The 12,500-nt window shown below is 55.0% G+C and overlaps 2 non-coding genes and 1 pseudogene across 2 annotated transcripts; all 3 read left to right on the top strand.

Annotated features, from left to right (window-relative positions):
* The first annotated feature begins 2,234 nt into the window (after window positions 1-2,234).
* LOC126325384 (small subunit ribosomal RNA) lies at window positions 2,235-4,127 on the top strand. Its single transcript, XR_007560069.1, has one exon. It is a non-coding gene; the product is annotated as a small subunit ribosomal RNA (ribosomal RNA).
* A 365-nt stretch (window positions 4,128-4,492) lies between these two features.
* On the top strand, window positions 4,493-4,647 carry LOC126325360 (5.8S ribosomal RNA). Its single transcript, XR_007560046.1, has one exon. It is a non-coding gene; the product is annotated as a 5.8S ribosomal RNA (ribosomal RNA).
* A 188-nt stretch (window positions 4,648-4,835) lies between these two features.
* LOC126325350 (large subunit ribosomal RNA) lies at window positions 4,836-7,823 on the top strand (annotated as a pseudogene).
* The last annotated feature ends 4,677 nt before the right edge of the window (window positions 7,824-12,500 follow it).

Consider the following 12,500-nt stretch of genomic DNA (forward strand, 5'->3'; position numbering starts at 1 on the left):
ACCTAACTCAAGTTGTCCCTTAACCTAACTCAAGTTGTCCCTTAACCTAACTCAAGTTGTCCCTTAACCTAACTCAAGTTGTCCCTTAACCTAACCCACGTTGTCCCTTAACCTAACCCACGTTGTCCCTTAACCTAACCCACGTTGTCCCTTAACCTAACCCACGTTGTCCCTTAACCTAACCCACGTTGTCCCTTAACCTAACCCACGTTGTCCCTTAACCTAACCCACGTTGTCCCTTAACCTAACCCACGTTGTCCCTTAACCTAACCCACGTTGTCCCTTAACCTAACCCACGTTGTCCCTTAACCTAACCCACGTTGTCCCTTAACCTAACCCACGTTGTCCCTTAACCTAACCCACGTTGTCCCTTAACCTAACCCACGTTGTCCCTTAACCTAACCCACGTTGTCCCTTTGCCTAACATAGTTCACTGCTCGGAATCTCTGGTGTCGTTGTTATCCTCATGTAGATGTCTTGCGAGTGTTGCTTACTTTCCACATATTCCCGCTATCCACTGTCAATTGTACTGCAATAGGACTATATCGGCCCCCCCCCCCCTCTGTCCCCCTCTTTGTGTCTCTGTCCTCTCAAGCTGGTCGGTCTGGCGTGTGAGTGTTAAATGAGCCTCGCAGCTGTTCAGTTGCATTCAGATGTCGACGCCCTCAGTGTACGTCGTGGTATGGTCTGTGTCCATTGTCCGCTGATGTCGTACGCGTAACCCACACGCTGTACCGATCATCGGTAGTTACGTACAGAGTGAAGTAGTGTGATACGTGTGACTGTACGCTGGCTGTGCCCAACGGTGTCGAATCTCAATTTCCATATGTTGTGCTCGATGCTACTTGTCTCGTCTCCCAATAACAGCTAGGTTGCACTGTGGTACGCCGTAGAGGCGTGTGGGAGGAACGTACGAACGCATTGTATGTCACCCTGGGTCGCTGGGGGTGGTGGTGCGGTGAGTCAGGTCAGGTCAGGTCAGGTCAGGTCAGCGTGAGCCGTCTGATGTAGTGACGCGTGTATTCCGACTTTGTCGTATTGCCTCACACAAAGTGCTACCCTGGTGGACCGCGTTCCATATCTGGGACATGCCGCAGATGCCGGTTGACAGTGGATCGCGGAAGGGACATCGCATACTTGCGCGGGCCACCTTCCACGTGTTCTCTTCTGCACATGTCGCAGTGTGTATGTGGTCTGATGTAGCGTGTCGTGACACATGACATCCTGGCATGCAAGAATTGTTGAATTCGCAAATGTAGGTGGACATCTACGTTTACTGCCCAAGATACGCAAATGAACTGGAAATCCGTTGTTGAGCGGTTGTTCACGCTGGAGGTGAATCTGTGATGGCGACGATCGGTACAGCTATTAACCGGTTGTTTCAGCGGTACCCGCCACATCCACACACGTGACTAGGCCCATGTGGGTATGAAGCGATACGCGGCGGTGGCTTGGTGGGACTGTTCCCGGCCGGTGAAGGGGGGCCGCCCGGCGTGTTGGCCGCGCGCTGCGTGGGCGCACGCGCAACAGCCGGCTGGTGGGGGGCGCCGAGTGGCAGGAGCGCCAGCCGACGGGCCCGGCAGGCGGCGCAGCTACGCTGCGGCGCACCCTGCACGCGGCGCCTGGCGGCCAAAGTTGGTTCAGCCGAGCCCGGTGCGAAGCGCGGTGGACATCTGCAGTGTGCTGGTCTGATTGAGGACTGTGTGCGTTGAGGATGCGCCGCCGCCTGGCACTCGGCGCCGCGACGCCGTCTGCTGCTCGGTCGCCCCAGCGGTTCTCGCAGGTGGTTTGTATCGCAGTTGTGCGGACGTGTTGGCGCGTGCGCTGTGCTGGGAGAGTTCGCTTCTGCACCCAAGTGGGGCTTTGCCCTTGTGTGGCGCTGGCGTTGGAGCTGCCGGTCACCATAGGTGGCGCGTGTTGTCTCCCGCCGGCAATGCCACGACAGCACGCTCCCGGGCCTCTGTCGGCAGCGGCAAGCTCAGTTGGGAGCAAGGGTGTTCGCACTAAAACCGTCTACTCGCCTAACTCCGGGCGATTGCGCCTCTCTCGAAACCGACCAAGTACCTAGGACGGCGCTGCGCGCCGCCGGGACCTGAGAGGGTTTCGAGGTGTATCGTGCAGGGGAGCTCGGCCTCCTCCTGTTTGCAGAATAATTGAGCGGACGCTTGCGTGTTCGCGCGGGCCCCCGGGACACACTCCCGGGCGGCCGGCTGCTCAGCTCTAGTTGACGCAGCTCCCTGGTTGATCCTGCCAGTAGTCATATGCTTGTCTCAAAGATTAAGCCATGCATGTCTCAGTACAAGCCGCATTAAGGTGAAACCGCGAATGGCTCATTAAATCAGTTATGGTTCCTTAGATCGTACCCACGTTACTTGGATAACTGTGGTAATTCTAGAGCTAATACATGCAAACAGAGTCCCGACCAGAGATGGAAGGGACGCTTTTATTAGATCAAAACCAATCGGATTGGCTTGTCTGGTCCGTTTGCCTTGGTGACTCTGAATAACTTTGGGCTGATCGCACGGTCCTCGTACCGGCGACGCATCTTTCAAATGTCTGCCTTATCAACTGTCGATGGTAGGTTCTGCGCCTACCATGGTTGTAACGGGTAACGGGGAATCAGGGTTCGATTCCGGAGAGGGAGCCTGAGAAACGGCTACCACATCCAAGGAAGGCAGCAGGCGCGCAAATTACCCACTCCCGGCACGGGGAGGTAGTGACGAAAAATAACGATACGGGACTCATCCGAGGCCCCGTAATCGGAATGAGTACACTTTAAATCCTTTAACGAGTATCTATTGGAGGGCAAGTCTGGTGCCAGCAGCCGCGGTAATTCCAGCTCCAATAGCGTATATTAAAGTTGTTGCGGTTAAAAAGCTCGTAGTTGGATTTGTGTCCCACGCTGTTGGTTCACCGCCCGTCGGTGTTTAACTGGCATGTATCGTGGGACGTCCTGCCGGTGGGGCGAGCCGAAGGGGTGCTTTCGCGTCCCGAGGCGGACCCCGTTTAAATCCTACCAGGGTGCTCTTTGTTGAGTGTCTCGGTGGGCCGGCACGTTTACTTTGAACAAATTAGAGTGCTTAAAGCAGGCAAGCCCGCCTGAATACTGTGTGCATGGAATAATGGAATAGGACCTCGGTTCTATTTTGTTGGTTTTCGGAACCCGAGGTAATGATTAATAGGGACAGGCGGGGGCATTCGTATTGCGACGTTAGAGGTGAAATTCTTGGATCGTCGCAAGACGAACAGAAGCGAAAGCATTTGCCAAGTATGTTTTCATTAATCAAGAACGAAAGTTAGAGGTTCGAAGGCGATCAGATACCGCCCTAGTTCTAACCATAAACGATGCCAGCCAGCGATCCGCCGCAGTTCCTCCGATGACTCGGCGGGCAGCCTCCGGGAAACCAAAGCTTTTGGGTTCCGGGGGAAGTATGGTTGCAAAGCTGAAACTTAAAGGAATTGACGGAAGGGCACCACCAGGAGTGGAGCCTGCGGCTTAATTTGACTCAACACGGGAAACCTCACCAGGCCCGGACACCGGAAGGATTGACAGATTGATAGCTCTTTCTTGATTCGGTGGGTGGTGGTGCATGGCCGTTCTTAGTTGGTGGAGCGATTTGTCTGGTTAATTCCGATAACGAACGAGACTCTAGCCTGCTAACTAGTCGCGTGACATCCTTCGTGCTGTCAGCGATTACTTTTCTTCTTAGAGGGACAGGCGGCTTCTAGCCGCACGAGATTGAGCAATAACAGGTCTGTGATGCCCTTAGATGTTCTGGGCCGCACGCGCGCTACACTGAAGGAATCAGCGTGTCTTCCTAGGCCGAAAGGTCGGGGTAACCCGCTGAACCTCCTTCGTGCTAGGGATTGGGGCTTGCAATTGTTCCCCATGAACGAGGAATTCCCAGTAAGCGCGAGTCATAAGCTCGCGTTGATTACGTCCCTGCCCTTTGTACACACCGCCCGTCGCTACTACCGATTGAATGATTTAGTGAGGTCTTCGGACTGGTACGCGGCATCGACTCTGTCGTTGCCGATGCTACCGGAAAGATGACCAAACTTGATCATTTAGAGGAAGTAAAAGTCGTAACAAGGTTTCCGTAGGTGAACCTGCGGAAGGATCATTACCGACTAGACTGCATGTCTTTCGATGTGCGTGTCGTGTCGCGCAACACGCTACCTGTACGGCAGTGGCCGTGCGCCGCGTGCGGAACCACGCGTGCCTCTCAAAACTAGCGGAAGTGTTGTTGTTGTTGTGTGGTACGAGCGCTGAAGCTCTGGAGCGGCTGGCCTGCGGTACCTGGCGCCTGGCGCCGGTTTTGAATGACGTTCGCCCGAGTGCCTGTCCGCTCCGGTGTGGAGCCGTACGACGCCCATCGGCTGTGAGGCCGTTGGACACAAAAAAAATAGTGGAACAGGGGCCGTCAGACGCCTCAGTCCCGCAAATGCTACTGTCTTGAAAGAGACAGTGGGAGACTGAAAAGGAAAAGATCACCCAGGACGGTGGATCACTCGGCTCGTGGGTCGATGAAGAACGCAGCAAATTGCGCGTCGACATGTGAACTGCAGGACACATGAACATCGACGTTTCGAACGCACATTGCGGTCCATGGATTCCGTTCCCGGGCCACGTCTGGCTGAGGGTCGGCTACGTATACTGAAGCGCGCGGCGTTTGTCCCGCTTCGGAGACGTGGGAGTGTCGTGGTCGCCTGTGTGGCCGGCCGCGTCTCCTTAAACGTGCGATGCGCGCCCGTCGCCTGGCGGTTCGCATACCGGTACTTTCTCGGTAGCGTGCACAGCCGGCTGGCGGTGTGGCGTGCGACACCTCGTACAACGACCTCAGAGCAGGCGAGACTACCCGCTGAATTTAAGCATATTACTAAGCGGAGGAAAAGAAACTAACAAGGATTCCCCCAGTAGCGGCGAGCGAACAGGGAAGAGTCCAGCACCGAACCCCGCAGGCTGCCGCCTGTCGTGGCATGTGGTGTTTGGGAGGGTCCACTACCCCGACGCCTCGCGCCGAGCCCAAGTCCAACTTGAATGAGGCCACGGCCCGTAGAGGGTGCCAGGCCCGTAGCGGCCGGTGCGAGCGTCGGCGGGACCTCTCCTTCGAGTCGGGTTGCTTGAGAGTGCAGCTCCAAGTGGGTGGTAAACTCCATCTGAGACTAAATATGACCACGAGACCGATAGCGAACAAGTACCGTGAGGGAAAGTTGAAAAGAACTTTGAAGAGAGAGTTCAAAAGTACGTGAAACCGTTCTGGGGTAAACGTGAGAAGTCCGAAAGGTCGAACGGGTGAGATTCACGCCCATCCGGCCACTGGCCCCCGCCCTCGGCAGATGGGGCCGGCCGCCCGCGCGGAGCAATCCGCGGCGGGGTCGTGTCCGGTTGCCTTTCCACTCGCCGCGGGGTGGGGCCGTTCCGGTGTGCGGTGGGCCGCACTTCTCCCCTAGTAGGACGTCGCGACCCGCTGGGTGCCGGCCTACGGCCCGGGTGCGCAGCCTGTCCTTCCGCGGGCCTCGGTTCGCGTCTGTTGGGCAGAGCCCCGGTGTCCTGGCTGGCTGCTCGGCGGTATATCTGGAGGAGTCGATTCGCCCCTTTGGGCGCTCGGGCTCCCGGCAAGCGCGCGCGGTTCTTCCCGGATGACGGACCTACCTGGCCCGGCCCCGGACCCGCGCCGCTGTTGGCTCGGGATGCTCTCGGGCGGAATAATCGCTCCCGTCAGCGGCGCTTCAGCTTTGGACAATTTCACGACCCGTCTTGAAACACGGACCAAGGAGTCTAACATGTGCGCGAGTCATTGGGCTGTACGAAACCTAAAGGCGTAATGAAAGTGAAGGTCTCGCCTTGCGCGGGCCGAGGGAGGATGGGGCTTCCCCGCCCTTCACGGGGCGGCGGCCTCCGCACTCCCGGGGCGTCTCGTCCTCATTGCGAGGTGAGGCGCACCTAGAGCGTACACGTTGGGACCCGAAAGATGGTGAACTATGCCTGGCCAGGACGAAGTCAGGGGAAACCCTGATGGAGGTCCGTAGCGATTCTGACGTGCAAATCGATCGTCGGAGCTGGGTATAGGGGCGAAAGACTAATCGAACCATCTAGTAGCTGGTTCCCTCCGAAGTTTCCCTCAGGATAGCTGGTGCTCGTACGAGTCTCATCCGGTAAAGCGAATGATTAGAGGCCTTGGGGCCGAAACGACCTCAACCTATTCTCAAACTTTAAATGGGTGAGATCTCCGGCTTGCTTGATATGCTGAAGCCGCGAGCAAACGACTCGGATCGGAGTGCCAAGTGGGCCACTTTTGGTAAGCAGAACTGGCGCTGTGGGATGAACCAAACGCCGAGTTAAGGCGCCCGAATCGACGCTCATGGGAAACCATGAAAGGCGTTGGTTGCTTAAGACAGCAGGACGGTGGCCATGGAAGTCGGAATCCGCTAAGGAGTGTGTAACAACTCACCTGCCGAAGCAACTAGCCCTGAAAATGGATGGCGCTGAAGCGTCGTGCCTATACTCGGCCGTCAGTCTGGCAGTCATGGCCGGTCCTCGCGGCCGGCCGCGAAGCCCTGACGAGTAGGAGGGTCGCGGCGGTGGGCGCAGAAGGGTCTGGGCGTGAGCCTGCCTGGAGCCGCCGTCGGTGCAGATCTTGGTGGTAGTAGCAAATACTCCAGCGAGGCCCTGGAGGGCTGACGCGGAGAAGGGTTTCGTGTGAACAGCCGTTGCACACGAGTCAGTCGATCCTAAGCCCTAGGAGAAATCCGATGTTGATGGGGGCCGTCATAGCATGATGCACTTTGTGCTGGCCCCCGTTGGGCGAAAGGGAATCCGGTTCCTATTCCGGAACCCGGCAGCGGAACCGATATAAGTCGGGCCCCTCTTTTAGAGATGCTCGTCGGGGTAACCCAAAAGGACCCGGAGACGCCGTCGGGAGATCGGGGAAGAGTTTTCTTTTCTGCATGAGCGTTCGAGTTCCCTGGAATCCTCTAGCAGGGAGATAGGGTTTGGAACGCGAAGAGCACCGCAGTTGCGGCGGTGTCCCGATCTTCCCCTCGGACCTTGAAAATCCGGGAGAGGGCCACGTGGAGGTGTCGCGCCGGTTCGTACCCATATCCGCAGCAGGTCTCCAAGGTGAAGAGCCTCTAGTCGATAGAATAATGTAGGTAAGGGAAGTCGGCAAATTGGATCCGTAACTTCGGGATAAGGATTGGCTCTGAGGATCGGGGCGTGTCGGGCTTGGTCGGGAAGTGGGTCAGCGCTAACGTGCCGGGCCTGGGCGAGGTGAGTGCCGTAGGGGTGCCGGTAAGTGCGGGCGTTTAGCGCGGGCGTGGTCTGCTCTCGCCGTTGGTTGGCCTCGTGCTGGCCGGCGGTGCAGGATGCGCGCGCCTGCGCGGCGTTCGCGCCCCGGTGCTTCAACCTGCGTGCAGGATCCGAGCTCGGTCCCGTGCCTTGGCCTCCCACGGATCTTCCTTGCTGCGAGGCCGCGTCCGCCTTAGCGTGCTCCTCCGGGGGCGCGCGGGTGCGCGGATTCTCTTCGGCCGCCATTCAACGATCAACTCAGAACTGGCACGGACTGGGGGAATCCGACTGTCTAATTAAAACAAAGCATTGCGATGGCCCTAGCGGGTGTTGACGCAATGTGATTTCTGCCCAGTGCTCTGAATGTCAACGTGAAGAAATTCAAGCAAGCGCGGGTAAACGGCGGGAGTAACTATGACTCTCTTAAGGTAGCCAAATGCCTCGTCATCTAATTAGTGACGCGCATGAATGGATTAACGAGATTCCCGCTATCCCCACCGTTAATTAGCAAAAGCGGTGGGTGAGACATGGTCGGTCATGATCCCCCGGTACGTGTGGAGACCCCCCTGGGGAACGTAACTCGGGCTTGAGTGCCGCACCGTCTCGATGATGTCAAACTCCACAATATAAGACCCAGCTACCACCTCCAACATCTCTGGGCTGTGGATTTGTGAGGGTTGTCGTGTGTCAAGGTAGGACGTAAAACTCCCGTCGCGGCAAGACGTTAAGTGCCCCCAACCCAAGCGAAAGCAAAGGGTGCGTGGCGCAGGGGAAGCTGCGTAACGAGAGACACACCACCTGTCTCTCCTGAGTTGAGCGCGGCGGCTGGGCGAGGGTATGAGGGTAAGTCTCACGACGATCCTGGGGCCCTGCGGTCTGGCTGCTGCAGTTCCTCACGTCCTGGACGACGTTAAATGGTCCCCCAACCCAAGGCGAAAGCAAAGGGTGCATGGCGCAGGGGAAGCTGCGTCGCAAGGGACACAAGATCTGTCCCTCGCAGGGCAAACAACATCTCAGCTCTGCAAACCCCACGGCCACATTCGCTGGGGAGGGATCACGGCCCGAGCCGGCAAAGGCTCATCGCCGTGAACGGGATGTCCCGGACATGCTCCGTCAAGCCGGGGCATGGTGACATGTCCCCGGCTAGGTTAGATGGGGCCAGACCCCCGAAAGTCTGGGGGACCGACCCAGCACCTGGGTAGGACTGGGTTCTTGGCCTTTAGGTGGGAACTCGGCCGAGTAGGGGGCGAAGGCCGAGAGGTGAATCCGCCTCTCCGGAATGCGGTGGGCATTTGCCGGGGAGGGACGGGTGAAATCCCCAGTGATGTGGTTGTGGAAGGGGACTAGTGCGCTGGAAACGGCGTGTTAAACCCAGCAGCTCTTAAAGCTCTTGGTCAAGGGGCGGGACTGGTGAGCGAGCTGCAATTTGCCCCCCCCCATGCCAGAGAGGCCGGTCCGGGGTAAGAGACGGGCCTCCAATTTATCACTCTTCAATTCAATCAATGATGGCAGAAAACGTGGAGAGTGATACGGCGCTATTGGAGCAAGACGCTCCATTCGATGCAAGATCAAACGTCTCCGTCATGGAGCGACACGCCCATTTTCTTCGGCTTCTAGACCGAAGCGTTAAACATGGAAAGATCACCGCAGATCAAATCAGGGTGATCAAAGAGGAAGTTGCCAACTGGGCTCTGGCGCATGCCAAGCTCGAGGGGCAATATGAAGAGATAAAGGCGGAAAATGACCGCCTTAGAAAAGAGGCGGCAAAGCCCCAGAAGTCTTATGCTGCAGTTGCGGCAGCACCAATCACGACAAAACGTACGGTGCAAGATACGATAAAGCAGAACGTACAGAAAGCTGTCCCAACAGTCTTCATAAAGCCCAAGAAAGGGGACGATGTCAAAACGGCAAAAGCCAAGTTTGAAAAGAGTATAAACCCTAGAGTAGATAAAATCAAAATAAATCAGATAAGGACTACAAAAAACGTATTGATAGTCGAACTGGCCTCTACTGAGGACAGTGACAAACTAATGAACAATACTAAAATTCAGGAGTCATTTACATGCGAAAAGCCCAGAAAGCGAAGGCCACTTATGATGATGTACGATGTACCATCATATATGACCCAGGACGACGTGGCTGACTGTGTTTACGCACAGAATTTTGAGGACAAAATGACTCGCGAAGAATTCATAGAACAATTCAAGGTCCGCTTCAAGGCAGGTCCTCGTGACAGAAACACTGTGCACCATGCCATTGAAGTGTCACCGGAATTGCGTAAACAGATCATTACAACCAATAGACTATACGTAGGCTATAATGCAATATCCGTCAAGGACTATACTGCCCTTGCTAAATGTACCAAATGTCACGATTACGGACATGTTGCAAAATACTGTAGCTTCCTAAACCCAGTATGTGGGAATTGTGGAAGCGAAAAGCATGACAAAACAAAGTGCGACAAAGAAACGCCCACCTGCATCCCTTGTAAATACCGGAAACGCACCTGCAACACTCCCGGTAAGGAGTGTGCAACCTATAAAATAATGATACAGCGGCTCATACAGAGGACAGACTATGGCAACGCGCTATAGAGTCACTCGAAAATCACCGAGCAAACAGTTGCGAGATGCAGGTCGGTGGCGGAAGCTCAAGGAATCACAGGAATCTCTGCCCTCGGTGGTCGACGAGCGAGAGGAGGAGTGGAAGGTCTATTCTGTCCTAGTTCCAGACGTGCAACCGGAGACGCGGGACTTCTCCTGCCAGGTTGGGTCCTTCCTGGCCATTAGGAGGAGTCCTCCAGGAGATCCGGCGACCGAGCAGACCAACTTGGAGTCTACCTCTTCACAGAGTGGGGGCTTTCTCACGCGCAAGGAGGGAGAGACCTACACACTTCCTGTTCCGACAGAGCGGCCGGAGTCGACGGATTTCTCCTGTCAGGTCGGGGGTTTCCTGGCCACAGGGAGGGGTCATCTAGGCTTCCGGGAGGTGACGGTGACCGGCGGGGCGGCTTCATCCGCCGGGAGCGGGGGTTCCCGCTCGTCCTCGGGGGCGGAGTCGTCGTCGGCTGCCGCGCCAGTCTCTGCAGCAGAGCACCAGCAGACTCCAAAAATGACGCAAGAGGACGTTGAAACAATTCAAGTTGGAAAAATGTACACTCAGTGTCCACCAGGAGACACATACACCATTTGTGAGGAAACGTTAAGACTGTCAAGACTGGAGGAACCCACAGCCCTAAACGCGGCTCTGAGGCAGCTGGTGAGGGTCGGGCATCCTCGCGGAGAGAAGGTCACATTCCCGGCACTGGAGGATGCAGACTGTATTCATCTTGCCGCGTTAAATATTCCCACAGACTTCGAAAAATTACAAGACTTAGTGTCAAAATTATATATCAGACGGGGTCGGGAGTTTGATATTGACAAGACCTATAAAAACATGGTCAAGATGCACGGCAGGATTGGTTTTGATCCTGCCCAGGTATGGCCTGATAGCCATTTCTACACCAGACATCCGGACTAAGATAAAAGTCCTGCAAATAAATGCTATGAGGAGCTCCCTCGTAACTCAGGAGCTCCGAAAGATAGCGGAAGAAAAGAACATCGATGTTATGCTAATTCAAGAGCCAAGCTCTGCCTCCGGCAAGGTCACAGGCTTTCCCGTCACTGCCCAGGTAATATCAATGGGTCCAAATCCCATGTCAGCAATTGTCATTTACAACAAGTTAATTAAAACCACTGTCTTGACACAGTATTGCACCTCCCATGTAACGGTTGTGGAGATAAACTTTTATAATACATTTTGGTATATAATCAATATATACTGTCAATACAGGGATCCAATCAATATTTATCTTGGGCAGTTATCTACAGTATTGCGAGCCCTAGCAGGCAAAGCAATAATAATAGCAATGGACAGTAACGCAAAATCCCCCCTATGGCACAGCCAAGTTCAAGATCAAAGAGGACAGGCACTGGAAGATATAATTATGGAACATAATTTAAATGTTGTAAATCTCCCCGGCAACCCTCCTACCTACAGGAGCAGAGCTGGGGCAGCGTCCTTTATTGATGTCACGCTCTGTACAACAAACATTGTGAATACTATTCAAAATTGGCAGGTCAATGACAACATTACCACCAGTGATCATAACGCTATTGAATTTACGATAGCATCACAAGTGGAGCATGTGCCAGAGGGGTGGACAATGCAGTACGACTACGGGAGAGCAGACTGGGACCTGTTGGAGGCGGAATTTCATCCTCCGGAGCTGGGAGACGGTCCTTTTGAAGTGGAGGAGGCCGTAGGGGCCTTAATTGTCTCAATCAGGGCGGCTCTGGCCGCGGCAATACCAACGCGAAGGCGCTTCATACGAAAAGCGACTTCTCCATGGACTCCAGAGCTCACCCGGCTCAGGCAGTCTATGAGAAGAGCACGAAGCAGCTATCAAAGGTCCTTCACCCAGGAGGAACGGCACTACCATCTTGCCCAGTATAGGAGAAGGAAATGGCTCTTCAAGGAGACTCTCCGACAACACCGCCAGCGGAGCTGGGAGGATTTTGTAAAGTCTCACCTGACTTTGGATCCATGGGGTACACCATACAAAATAGTAAGAGAAAAAATCCATTCACCAATGCATCTCTCGACTGTACGAGTCGGTGACACAGACAGAATGACACAGGACTGGTCAGAGACCGCTGAGGAGCTACTGAGGGTGCTCCTCCCAGACGATCGACCTGACACAGACACCGAGATGCAGCAGGAAATAAGACGGCAAGACCAGCTACACTACCACAACAACGTACAGGTGTACCCCTACTCCATCGAGGAAGTGAAGGCAGCTATTCGCTCCTTTGCAAAGTGCAAGGCCCCGGGGCCGGATGCAATTCCTGCAGAAGTTCTGCAATGCATTGCAAACAAACTGGCTCCGGGCCTTACGAAAATTTACAACAGATGTATGGAAACACAGGTCTTCCCAACCTGCTGGAAGACGGCAGAAGTTATTATTATCAAAAAGGCTCCTGATAAGGATCCAATGATGCCCAAATCCTACCGACCTATCTGTCTCCTGGACGTCTTGGGAAGGACATTTGAGAAGCTGCTGGTCTCTAGACTGTCTAGTCATAGAGTCCTACGTGGAATGAGTGATTCGCAATACGGATTCCGAGCTCGGAAGTCAACATCTGACGCTATCAACAAAGTCGTAAGTATT

This window comes from Schistocerca gregaria, unplaced genomic scaffold, assembly GCF_023897955.1.
Source record: "Schistocerca gregaria isolate iqSchGreg1 unplaced genomic scaffold, iqSchGreg1.2 ptg000920l, whole genome shotgun sequence".
NCBI classification, from domain to species: domain Eukaryota; kingdom Metazoa; phylum Arthropoda; class Insecta; order Orthoptera; family Acrididae; genus Schistocerca; species Schistocerca gregaria.